Here is an 11,955-nt window from a genome sequence, read left to right on the forward strand (position 1 = left end):
TCAGTAGCAGCATCCACAATTGGCAGCAGTAGCAGTAGCAGCATCAAAAATTGGAAGCAGTATCAGTAGCAGCATCAAAAATTAGCAGCAGTATCAGTAGCAGCATCAAAAATTAGCAGCAGTATCAGTAGCAGCATCAAAAATTAGCAGCAGTATCAGTAGCAGCATCAAAAATTAGCAGCAGTATCAGTAGCAGCATCAAAAATTGGCAGCAGTAGCAGTAGCAGCATCAAAAATTAGCAGCAGTATCAGTAGCAGCATCAAAAATTAGCAGCAGTAGCAGCATCAAAAATTGGCAGCAGTAGCAGCATAAAAAATTAGCAGCAGTAGCAGTAGCAGCATAAAATATTGGCAGCAGTAGCAGTAGCAGAATCAAAAATTAGCAGCAGTAGCAGTAGCAGCATCAAAAATTAGCCACAGTATCAGTAGTGCAGCATCTAAAATTAGCAGCAGTAGCAGTAGCAGCATCAAAAATTAGCAGCAGTAGCAGTAGCAGCAACGAAAATTAGCAGCAGTATCAGTAGCAGCTTCAAAAATTAGCAGCAGTAGCAGTAGCAGTGTCAAAAATTGGCAGCCGTAGCAGCATCAAAGATTAGCAGCAGTAGCAGCATAAAAAATTAGCAGCAGTAGCAGCATAAAAAATTAGCAGCAGTAGCAGCATAAAAATTTACAGCAGTAGCAGTAGCCGCATAAAAAATTAGCAGCAGTATCAGTAGCAGCATCAAAAATTAGCAGCAGTAGCAGTAGCAGCATAAAAAATTAGCAGCAGTAGCAGCATCAAAAATTAGCGGCAGTAGCAGTAGCAGTAGCAGCATCAAAAATTAGCAGCAGTAGCAGTAGCAGCATCAAAAATTAGAAGCAGTAGCAGTAGCAGCATCAAAAATTAGAAGCAGTATCAGTAGCAGCATCAAAAATTAGCAGCAGTAGCAGTAGCAGCATTAATAATTGGCAGCGGTAGCAGTAGCAGCATCCAAAATTAGAAGCAGTAGCAGTAGCAGCATAAAAAATTAGCAGCAGTAACATTAGTAGCACCAAAAATTAGCAGCAGTATCAGTAGCAGCATCAAAAATTAGCAGCAGTAGCAGTAACAGTAGCAGCATCAAAAATTAGCAGATGTAGCAGTAGCAGCATAAAAAATTAGCAGCAGTAGCAGCATAAAAAATTAGCAGCAGTAGCAGTAGCAGCATAAAAATTAGCAGCAGTAGCAGTAGCAGCATTAAAAATTAGCAGCGGTATCAGTAGCAGCATAAAAAATTAGCAGCAGTAACAGTAGTAGCATCAAAAATTAGCAGCAGTAGCAGTAGTAGCATCAAAAATTAGCAGCAGTAGCAGTAGCAGCATCATAAATTAGCAGCAGTAGCAGTAGCAGCATAAAAAATTGGCAGCAGTAGCAGAATAAAAAAATAAGCAGCAGTAGCAGTAGCAGCATAAAAAATTAGCAACAGTATCAGTAGCAGCATCAAAAATTAGCAGCAGTAGCAGTAGCAGCATCAAAAATTAGCAGCAGTAGCAGCATCAAAAATTAGTGACAGTAGCAGTAGCAGTAGCAGCATCAAAAATTAGCAGCAGTAGCAGTAGCAGCATAAAAGATTAGCAGCAGTAGCAGTAGCAGAATCAAAAATTAGCAGCAGTATCAGTAGCAGCATCAAAAATTAGCAGCAGTAGCTGTAGCAGCATCAAAAATGAGCAGCAGTAGCAGTAGCAGCATTAAACATTGGCAGCGGTATCAGTAGCAGCATAAAAAATTAGCAGCAGTAACACTAGTGGCATAAAAAATTAGCAGCAGTAGCAGTAGCAGCATCAAAAATTAGAAGCAGTAGCAGTAGCAGCATCAAAAATAAAAAGCAGTAGCAGTAGCAGCATCAAAAATTAGCAGCAGTAGCAGTAGCAGTATCAAAAATTAGCAGCAGTATCAGTAGCAGAATCAAAAATTAGCAGCAGTAGCAGCATCAAAAATTAGCAGCAGTAGCAGCATAAAAAATTAGCAGCAGTAGCAGTAGCAGCATAAAATATTGGCAGCAGTAGCAGTAGCAGAATCAAAAATTAGCAGCAGTAGCAGTAGCAGCATCAAAAATTAGCCACAGTATCAGTAGTGCAGCATCAAAAATTAGCAGCAGTAGCAGTAGCAGCATAAAAAATTAGCAGCAGTAGCAGTAGCAGCAACGAAAATTAGCAGCAGTATCAGTAGCAGCTTCAAAAATTAGCAGCAGTAGCAGTGTCAAAAATTGGCAGCCGTAGCAGCATCAAAAATTAGTAGCAGTAGCAGCATCAAAAATTAGCAGCAGTAGCAGTAGCAGCATAAAAAATTAGCAGCAGTATCAGTAGCAGCATCAAAAATTAGCAGCAGTAGCAGTAGCAGCATCAAAAATTAGCAGCAGTAGCAGCATCAAAAATTAGCGGCAGTAGCAGTAGCAGTAGCAGCATCAAAAATTAGCAGCAGTAGCAGTAGCAGCATCAAAAATTAGCAGCAGTAGCAGTAGCAGCATCAAAAATTAGAAGCAGTATCAGTAGCAGCATCAAAAATTAGCAGCAGTAGCTGTAGCAGCATCAAAAATTAGCAGCAGTAGCAGTAACAGTAGCAGCATCAAAAATTAGCAGATGTAGCAGTAGCAGCATAAAAAATTAGCAGCAGTAGCAGCATAAAAAATTAGCAGCAGTAGCAGTAGCAGCATAAAAATTAGCAGCAGTAGCAGTAGCAGCATTAAAAATTAGCAGCGGTATCAGTAGCAGCATAAAAAATTAGCAGCAGTAACAGTAGTAGCATCAAAAATTAGCAGCAGTAGCAGTAGTAGCATCAAAAATTAGCAGCAGTAGCAGTAGCAGCATCATAAATTAGCAGCAGTAGCAGTAGCAGCATAAAAAATTGGCAGCAGTAGCAGAATAAAAAAATAAGCAGCAGTAGCAGTAGCAGCATAAAAAATTAGCAACAGTATCAGTAGCAGCATCAAAAATTAGCAGCAGTAGCAGTAGCAGCATCAAAAATTAGCAGCAGTAGCAGCATCAAAAATTAGTGACAGTAGCAGTAGCAGTAGCAGCATCAAAAATTAGCAGCAGTAGCAGTAGCAGCATAAAAGATTAGCAGCAGTAGCAGTAGCAGAATCAAAAATTAGCAGCAGTATCAGTAGCAGCATCAAAAATTAGCAGCAGTAGCTGTAGCAGCATCAAAAATGAGCAGCAGTAGCAGTAGCAGCATTAAACATTGGCAGCGGTATCAGTAGCAGCATAAAAAATTAGCAGCAGTAACACTAGTGGCATAAAAAATTAGCAGCAGTAGCAGTAGCAGCATCAAAAATTAGAAGCAGTAGCAGTAGCAGCATCAAAAATAAAAAGCAGTAGCAGTAGCAGCATCAAAAATTAGCAGCAGTAGCAGTAGCAGTATCAAAAATTAGCAGCAGTATCAGTAGCAGAATCAAAAATTAGCAGCAGTAGCAGCATCAAAAATTAGCAGCAGTAGCAGCATAAAAAATTAGCAGCAGTAGCAGTAGCAGCATAAAATATTGGCAGCAGTAGCAGTAGCAGAATCAAAAATTAGCAGCAGTAGCAGTAGCAGCATCAAAAATTAGCCACAGTATCAGTAGTGCAGCATCAAAAATTAGCAGCAGTAGCAGTAGCAGCATAAAAAATTAGCAGCAGTAGCAGTAGCAGCAACGAAAATTAGCAGCAGTATCAGTAGCAGCTTCAAAAATTAGCAGCAGTAGCAGTGTCAAAAATTGGCAGCCGTAGCAGCATCAAAAATTAGTAGCAGTAGCAGCATCAAAAATTAGCAGCAGTAGCAGTAGCAGCATAAAAAATTAGCAGCAGTATCAGTAGCAGCATCAAAAATTAGCAGCAGTAGCAGTAGCAGCATCAAAAATTAGCAGCAGTAGCAGCATCAAAAATTAGCGGCAGTAGCAGTAGCAGTAGCAGCATCAAAAATTAGCAGCAGTAGCAGCATCAAAAATTAGCAGCAGTAGCAGTAGCAGCATCAAAAATTAGAAGCAGTATCAGTAGCAGCATCAAAAATTAGCAGCAGTAGCTGTAGCAGCATCAAAAATTAGCAGCAGTAGCAGTAGCAGCATTAATAATTGGCAGCGGTATCAGTAGCAGCATAAAAAATTAGCAGCAGTAACAGTAGTAGCACCAAAAATTAGCAGCAGTATCAGTAGCAGCATCAAAAATTAGCAGCAGTAGCAGTAACAGTAGCAGCATCAAAAATTAGCTGCAGTAGCAGTAGCAGAATAAAAAATTAGAAGCAGTAGCAGCATCAAAAATTGGCAGCAGTAGCAGTAGCAGCATCAAAAATTAGCAGCAGTTGCAGCATCAAAAATTAGCAGCAGTAGCAGTAGCAGCATCAAAAATTGGCTGGAGTAGCAGTAGCAGCATCAAAAATTAGCAGCAGTAGCAGTAGCAGCGTCAAAAATTAGCAGCAGTATCAGTAGAAGCATCAAAAATTAGCAGCAGTAGCTGTAGCAGCATCAGAAATTAGCAGCAGTAGCAGCATCAAAAATTAGCAGCAGTAACAGTAGTAGCACCAAAAATTAGCAGCAGTATCAGTAGCAGCATCAAAAATTAGCAGCAGTAGCAGTAACAGTAGCAGCATCAAAAATTAGCAGCAGTAGCAGTAGCAGCATCAAAAATTAGCAGCAGTAGCAGCATCAAAAATTAGAAGCAGTAGCAGTAGCAGCATAAAAATTAGCAGCAGTAGCAGTAGCAGCATTAAAAATTGGCAGCGGTAGAAGTAGCAGCATCAAAAATTAGCAGCAGTAGCAGGAGCAGCATCAGAAATTAGCAGCAGTATCAGTGTGCAGCATCAAAAATTAGCAGCCGTAGCTGTAGCAGCATCAGAAATTAGCAGCAGTAGCAGCATCAAAAAGTAGCGGCAGTATCAGTAGCAGTAGCAGCATCAAAAATTAGCAGCAGTAGCAGTAGCAGCATCAAAAATTAGCAGCAGTAGCAGTAGCAGCATCAAAAATTAGCAGCAGTAGCAGTAGCAGCATTAAAAATTGGCAGCGGTATCAGTAGCAGCATAAAAAATTAGCAGCAGTAACAGAAGTAGCATCAAAAATGAGCAGCAGTAGCAGTAGTAGCATCAAAAATTAGCAGAATTAGAAGTAGCAGCATCAACAATTAGCAGCAGTAGCAGTAGTAGCATAAAAAATTGGCAGCAGTAGAAGCATAAAAAAATAAGCAGCAGTAGCAGTAGCAGCATAAAAAATTAGCAACAGTATCAGTAGCAGTAGCAGCATCAACAATTAGCAGCAGTAGCAGTAGCAGCATAAAAAATTAGTAGCAGTAGCAGCATCAAAAATTAGTGACAGTAGCAGTAGCAGTAGCAGCATCAAAAATTAGCAGCAGTAGCAGTAGCAGAATCAAAAATTAGAAGCAGTAGCAGTAGCAGCATAAAAGATTAGCAGCAGTAGCAGTAGCAGCATCAAAAATTAGCAGCAGTATCAGTAGCAGCATCAAAAATTAGCAGCAGTAGCTGTAGCAGCAATAATAATTGGCAGCGGTATCAGTAGCAGCATAAAAAATTAGCAGCAGTAACAGTAGTAGCATCAAAAATTAGGAGCAGTAGCAGTAGCAGCATAAAAAATTAGAAGCAGTAGCAGTAGCAGCATCACAAATTAGAAGCAGTAGCAGTAGCAGCATCGAAAATTAGCAGCAGTAGCAGTAGCAGCATCAAAAATTAGCAGCAGTAGCAGTAGTAGCATCAAAAATTAGCAGCAGTAGCTGTAGCAGCATACAAAATTAGGAGCAGTGTCAGTAGCAGCGTGAAACATTACCAGCAGTAGCAGTAGCAGCATCAAAAATTAGCAGCAGTAGCAGCATCAAAAATTAGCGGCAGTAGCAGTAGCAGTAGCAACATCAAAAATTAGCAGCGGTATCAGTAGCATCATCAAAAATTAGACGCAGTAACAGTAGTAGCATCAAAAATTAGCAGCAGTAGCAGTAGCAGCATCAAAAATTAGCAGCAGTAGCAGTAGCAGCATCAACAATTAGCAGCAGTAGCAGTAGTAGCATCAAAAATTAGCAGCAGTAGCAGTAGCAGCATCAAAAATTTGCAGCAGTAGCAGTAGCAGCATAAAAAATTAGAAGCATGTCAGTAGCAGCATCAAAAATTAGCAGCAGTAGCAGTAGCAGCATCAAAAATTAGCAGCATTAGCAGCATCAAAAATTAGCGGCAGAAGCAGTAGCAGTAGCAGCATCAAAAATTAGCAGCAGTAGCAGTAGCAGCATTAAAAATTAGAAGCAGTAGCAGCATCAAAAATTAGCAGCAGTAGCAGTAGCAGCATCAAAAATTGGCAGCGGTATCAGTAGCAGCATAAAAAATCAGCAGAAGTAACAGTAGTAGCATCAAAAATTAGCAGCAGAAGCAGTAGCAGCATCAAAAATTAGCAGCAGTAGCAGTAGCAGCACCAAAATTGGCAGCAGTATCAGTAGCAGCATCTAAAATTGGCAGCAGTATCAGTAGCAGCATCAAAAATTGGCAGCAGTAGCAGTAGCAGCATCAAAAATTGACAGCAGTAGCAGCATCAAAAATTAGCAGCAGTAGCAGCATAAAAATTAGCAACAGTATCAGTAGCAGCATCAAAAATTAGCAGCAGTAGCAGTAGCAGTAGCAGCATAAAAAATTAGCAGCAGTAGCAGCATCAGAAATTAGTGACAGTAGCAGTAGCAGTAGCAGCATCAAAAATTAGCAGCAGTAGCAGTAGCAGCATAAAGAATTAGAAGCAGTAGCAGTAGCAGCATAAAAATTAGCAGCAGTAGCAGAAGCAGCATAAAAAATTAGCAGCAGTAGCAGTAGCAGCATAAAAAATTAGCAGCAGTAACAGTAGTAGCATCAAAAATTAGCAGCAGTAGCAGTAGCAGCATCAAAAATTAGCAACAGTAGCAGTAGCAGCATCAAAAATTAGCAGCAGTAGCAGTAAAGCATCAAAAATTAGCAGCAGTAGCAGTAGCAGCATCAAAAATTAGCAGCAGTAGCAGTAGCAGCATCAAAAATTAGAAGCAGTATTAGTAGCAGCATCAAAAATTAGCGGCAGTAGCAGTAGCAGCATCAAAAATTAGCAGCAGTATTAGTAGCAGCATCAAAAATTAGCGGCAGTAGCAGTAGCAGCATCAAAAATTAGAAGCAGTATTAGTAGCAGCATCAAAAATTAGCAGCAGTAGCAGTAGCAGCATCAAAAATTAGAAGCAGTATTAGTAGCAGCATCAAAAATTAGCAGCAATAGCAGTAGTAGCATCAAAAATTAGCAGCAGTAGCAGTATCAGCATTAAAAATTGGCAGCGGTATCAGTAGCAGCATAAAAAATTAGCAGCAGTAACAGTAGTAGCATCAAAAATTAGCAGCAGTAGCAGTAGCAGCATCAAAAATTAGCAACAGTAGCAGTAGCAGCATCAAAAATTAGCAGCAGTAGCAGTAAAGCATCAAAAATTAGCAGCAGTAGCAGTAGCAGCATCAAAAATTAGCAGCAGTAGCAGTAGCAGCATCAAAAATTAGAAGCAGTATTAGTAGCAGCATCAAAAATTAGCGGCAGTAGCAGTAGCAGCATCAAAAATTAGCAGCAGTATTAGTAGCAGCATCAAAAATTAGCGGCAGTAGCAGTAGCAGCATCAAAAATTAGAAGCAGTATTAGTAGCAGCATCAAAAATTAGCAGCAGTAGCAGTAGCAGCATCAAAAATTAGAAGCAGTATTAGTAGCAGCATCAAAAATTAGCAGCAATAGCAGTAGTAGCATCAAAAATTAGCAGCAGTAGCAGTATCAGCATTAAAAATTGGCAGCGGTATCAGTAGCAGCATAAAAAATTAGCAGCAGTAACAGTAGTAGCATCAAAAATTAGCAGCAGCAGCAGTAGCAGCATCAAAAATTAGCAATTGTGGCAGTAGCAGCACCAAAATTGGCAGCAGTATCAGTAGCAGCATCAAAAATTGGCAGCAGTATCAGTAGCAGTATCAAAAATTGGCAGCAGTAGCAGCATCAAAAATTGGCAGCAGTAGCAGCATCAAAAATTAGCAGCAGTAGCAGTAGCAGCATAAAAAATTAGCAGCAGTAGCAGTAGTAGCATCAAAAATTGGCAGCAGTAGCATTAACAGCATCAAAAATTAGAAGCAGTAGCAGCATCAAAAATTAGCAGCAGTTGCAGCATCAAAAATTAGCAGCAGTAGCAGTAGCAGCATCAAAAATTGGCAGCAGTAGCAGTAGCAGCATTAAAAATTGGCAGCGGTATCAGTAGCAGCATAAAAAATTAGCAGCAGTAACAGTAGTAGCATCAAAAATTAGCAGCAGTAGCAGTAGCAGCATCCAAAATTAGCAGCAGTAGCAGTAGCAGCACCAAAATTGGTAGCAAAATCAGTAGCAGCATCAAAAATTGGCAGCAGTATCAGTAGCAGCATCAAAAATTGGCAGCAGTAGCAGCATCAAAAATTGGCAGCAGTAGCAGCATCAAAAATTAGCAGTAGTAGCAGTAGCCGCATCAAAAATTAGAAGCAGTAGCAGTAGCAGCATCAAAAATTGGCAGCAGTAGCATTAACAGCATCAAAAATTAGAAGCAGTAGCAGTAGCAGCATCAAAAATTAGCAGCAGTATCAGTAGCAGCATCAAAAATTGGCAGCAGTATCAGTAGTAGCAGCATCAAAAATTGGCAGCAGTAGCAGCATCAAAAATTAGCAGTAGTAGCAGTAGCAGCATAAAAAATTAGAAGCAGTAGCAGTAGCAGCATCAAAAATTGGCAGCAGTAGCAGTAGCAGCATCAAAAATTGGCAGCAGTAGCAGAAGCACTTTTCTCAGGCCGAAGTAATGGCCTCGTTTTGGGAGGTACTAAAGACAAATATCGAAAGTTCTACTGGGACAGCACACTCGATCGAATCTTAGAAGAGTCGAAAAGAAGGATCACAGAAGAGATTGAGAACGGTGTAAGAACCTTCGAAGTGAACAGACCAACTTATTTGTGGACGGACTTCAGTAGGACAGGCGTGGGATATTTTCTTTTCCAAAAGCACTGCAACTGTGCAACTGAAGTCGGATTGAAGTGTGGTGAGGACTACTGAAGATTTATCCTGGCCGGCTCCAGAATTACTAATGATGCAGAGTCCCGATACGCACCAGTTGAAGGAGAGGAATTGGCATTAGTCTATGGGCTGGAAGCATGCTGCATGTTCGTTTTGGGATGCCCAAAACTGTTAGTCACCGTAGACCATAAGCCCTAAGTGAAGATTTTCTCGGCAAAGCCCTGGAGGACATAAAGAACCCAAGACTGTCCAACTTCAAAAAACGGTCCTTGATGCACAAATTTCGAATAAAGCATCTCCCTTGCAAACTCAATGTGGCACCAGACTGAATATCGAGATGCCCAGTAATGTTAAGCCAGGAGGAAGCAAACAAAAAGGACATTGCACAAACTATGGATAGTGCCATAAGAGCGTCATTGAACTCCACCTATGAGCAGTACAATAACATTAAGGGCAATAACATGGGAAAGGATTGTGGCAGCAGCTGCTACTGATGACGAATGTTGTACCCTCGCCGAGTTCATACAAAATGGTTTCTCTAAATTTCAGCACGAACTGCCGGAGACAATTCGCCGGTTTTGGCATATGAATGAGGAGTTATATTGCTTGGAAGGGATGATGATAATGGAAAATAAAATCCTCATACCCAGAAAACTATGTGTGGAGGAACTGGAATCGTTCCATTCGGCGCATCTGGGCGTCAATGGAATGTTGGCAAACACCAGACAATGGCTGTTTTGGCCAGGACTGGACGCGAACATTCGTCAGACCCGGGCCCAGTGCAAAGTATGCAACGTAATGGCTCTGTCACAATCTAGCGAACCCCTAATGCCACCCTTGAACCCTGAGTTCCCATTTCAGAAGATCGTGATGGACTTTTTCGATTTACAAGGGAAGAACTACCTAGTATATGCAGAGGAACTGTCAACTGATGCTGGACTACCATTTGACTCCAGTGACTATAACCAGTTCTTAGATAACTGGGGCATAAGGAAACGAACATCATCGGCATATTACCCTCAAAGCAACGGGAGAGCAGAATTGGCCGTTAAAATGGCTAAAAGGATCCTTATTGATAGCACGGACAGTTGTGGTCGTCTATGTTATGACCGAGCAGCTAGGTCCCTACTGACTCATTGCAACATCTCGGTACAAGACCTACATATGTCGCCAGCAATAATGCTCTACGGTCGCGTGATAAAGGACCATCTCCCAGTGCGCCAGGACTGATATCGAATCCATAAATGCTAGAGAGAAATCCTTATAGGGAAACAGCGATGGTAAAAAGACAGAATGAAAGAGAATACACTCAAAAATATCACCCACTTCAGGAACTGAAAATCAGAGAAACAGTGCAGGTTCAAAACCAAGTTGGTCCACACCCGTGCCGATGGGCAAAGATGGGGAGGGTGGTGGAAACACTGGGTAACCGGCAATATAATGTACCCATTGATGGGAGTAACCGGGTAACCCGTCGCAATCGCAGATTCTCCCAAAGAATCTACCCTGTGGTAGATACCCCTTGTCACTCGATACCTGAGGAGCCACCAGGAATGTGGGATACCATAGAAAACCGAACAGGGCCAGAAATACCGGGACAATGGTCCCCCACGTGTACAGATCAACACCAGCCCGAAATATTCAACACTCTGCCAGAATAGATGGAGGTGGATGACACAGCATCCCCTGGGATGATAGAGGTTGAGGAAAACCAACCATTGCGTCATAGCAGAAGGGTGATGCGACCACCAAGGAACCTATCCCCACAGACATGGTGCACATTGCACAACTACTCCAGAGCCTCAAAACATTGGACCACAACGCAAGTATCTTGTGGCCTTGGAAGGGAGAGGGCGTGTAGAGGTGGAATCGAACCCAAGACGCCCAGGTACAAGACAGGAGTGGTCTTGGTGTCACACCCCCATAGAAGTAGACTCGTCCGCTTGCATGAGAGGTGAGAGCGGTCTACATTCACGGCAACAAGTGTGCTTCTTGCCGACACCTTACAATGAGAAACGAATCTCACAATATTAGCACAAAAACCTTCTGACAAACAGAAATATTTCTCTGAACATCATGATTAATGCACAGACATACTACCACAAATAAACGTCAGCTGGGATAACTCCCTTTAATTGAATCTCTGTCATTTGAACTAACAAATTTTTTTTGCTTTCCCTAAATTGAAAAAAAAAAAATGATTGAACGACAATCAGTTAAAAGTCCATTATGTTTTTGTCTATTTCTTTCTTGCCATCATACGCTTTCAGCGACTAAAAAAATATATATATAAATTGCATGAAATTTCAAATTAAGAAAATATTTAAAAAATCTTTTGAAAGATAAATATTTCTGGAACTATTTTGAAATAGTTCCAGAGATATTTATGATTAGTAAATTAAAGTTTTAAGATACTGAATTAAAAAAAAAATGTACCGTTTTCTTTAGACTAAAAATTGCATGATAGTCCAAAAAATGGGAACAGTTGGTACTTATTTAGAATTACACTTAATAATAATATAATAAAAATACAGGAAAATCTTTATCATGCATGTACTCGTCATGGAACAAAGCTGTCATATTCCAAAAATCATGCAAATTGGTCAAGTAGTTTCTCTTTGTATAGAAAATCAGTTTCTTGCAATTTTAAGAGTAAATGTGTCCATTGTAAGGCTGATTTTCATCTCGATATATGTACGCATTTCATTATTATTTACAAATTTTGTAAAGCAATTATATTATCACATTATTATATGTGTTATATAAGGTTTTAATATTATCACATTATTATATGTGTTATATAAGGTGTTAATATTATCACATTATTATATGTGTTATATAAGGTATAATATTATCACATTATTATATGTGTTATATAAGGTGTTAACTATACCTGTTATTAATTGGGTTAATATTGATTAAAATTAAAATTACATTACTTTAGTGGAGTCATGTAACGTGCATAT

This window comes from Euprymna scolopes, chromosome 27, assembly GCF_053919585.1.
Source record: "Euprymna scolopes isolate OS-2025 chromosome 27, ASM5391958v1, whole genome shotgun sequence".
NCBI lineage: Eukaryota > Metazoa > Mollusca > Cephalopoda > Sepiida > Sepiolidae > Euprymna > Euprymna scolopes.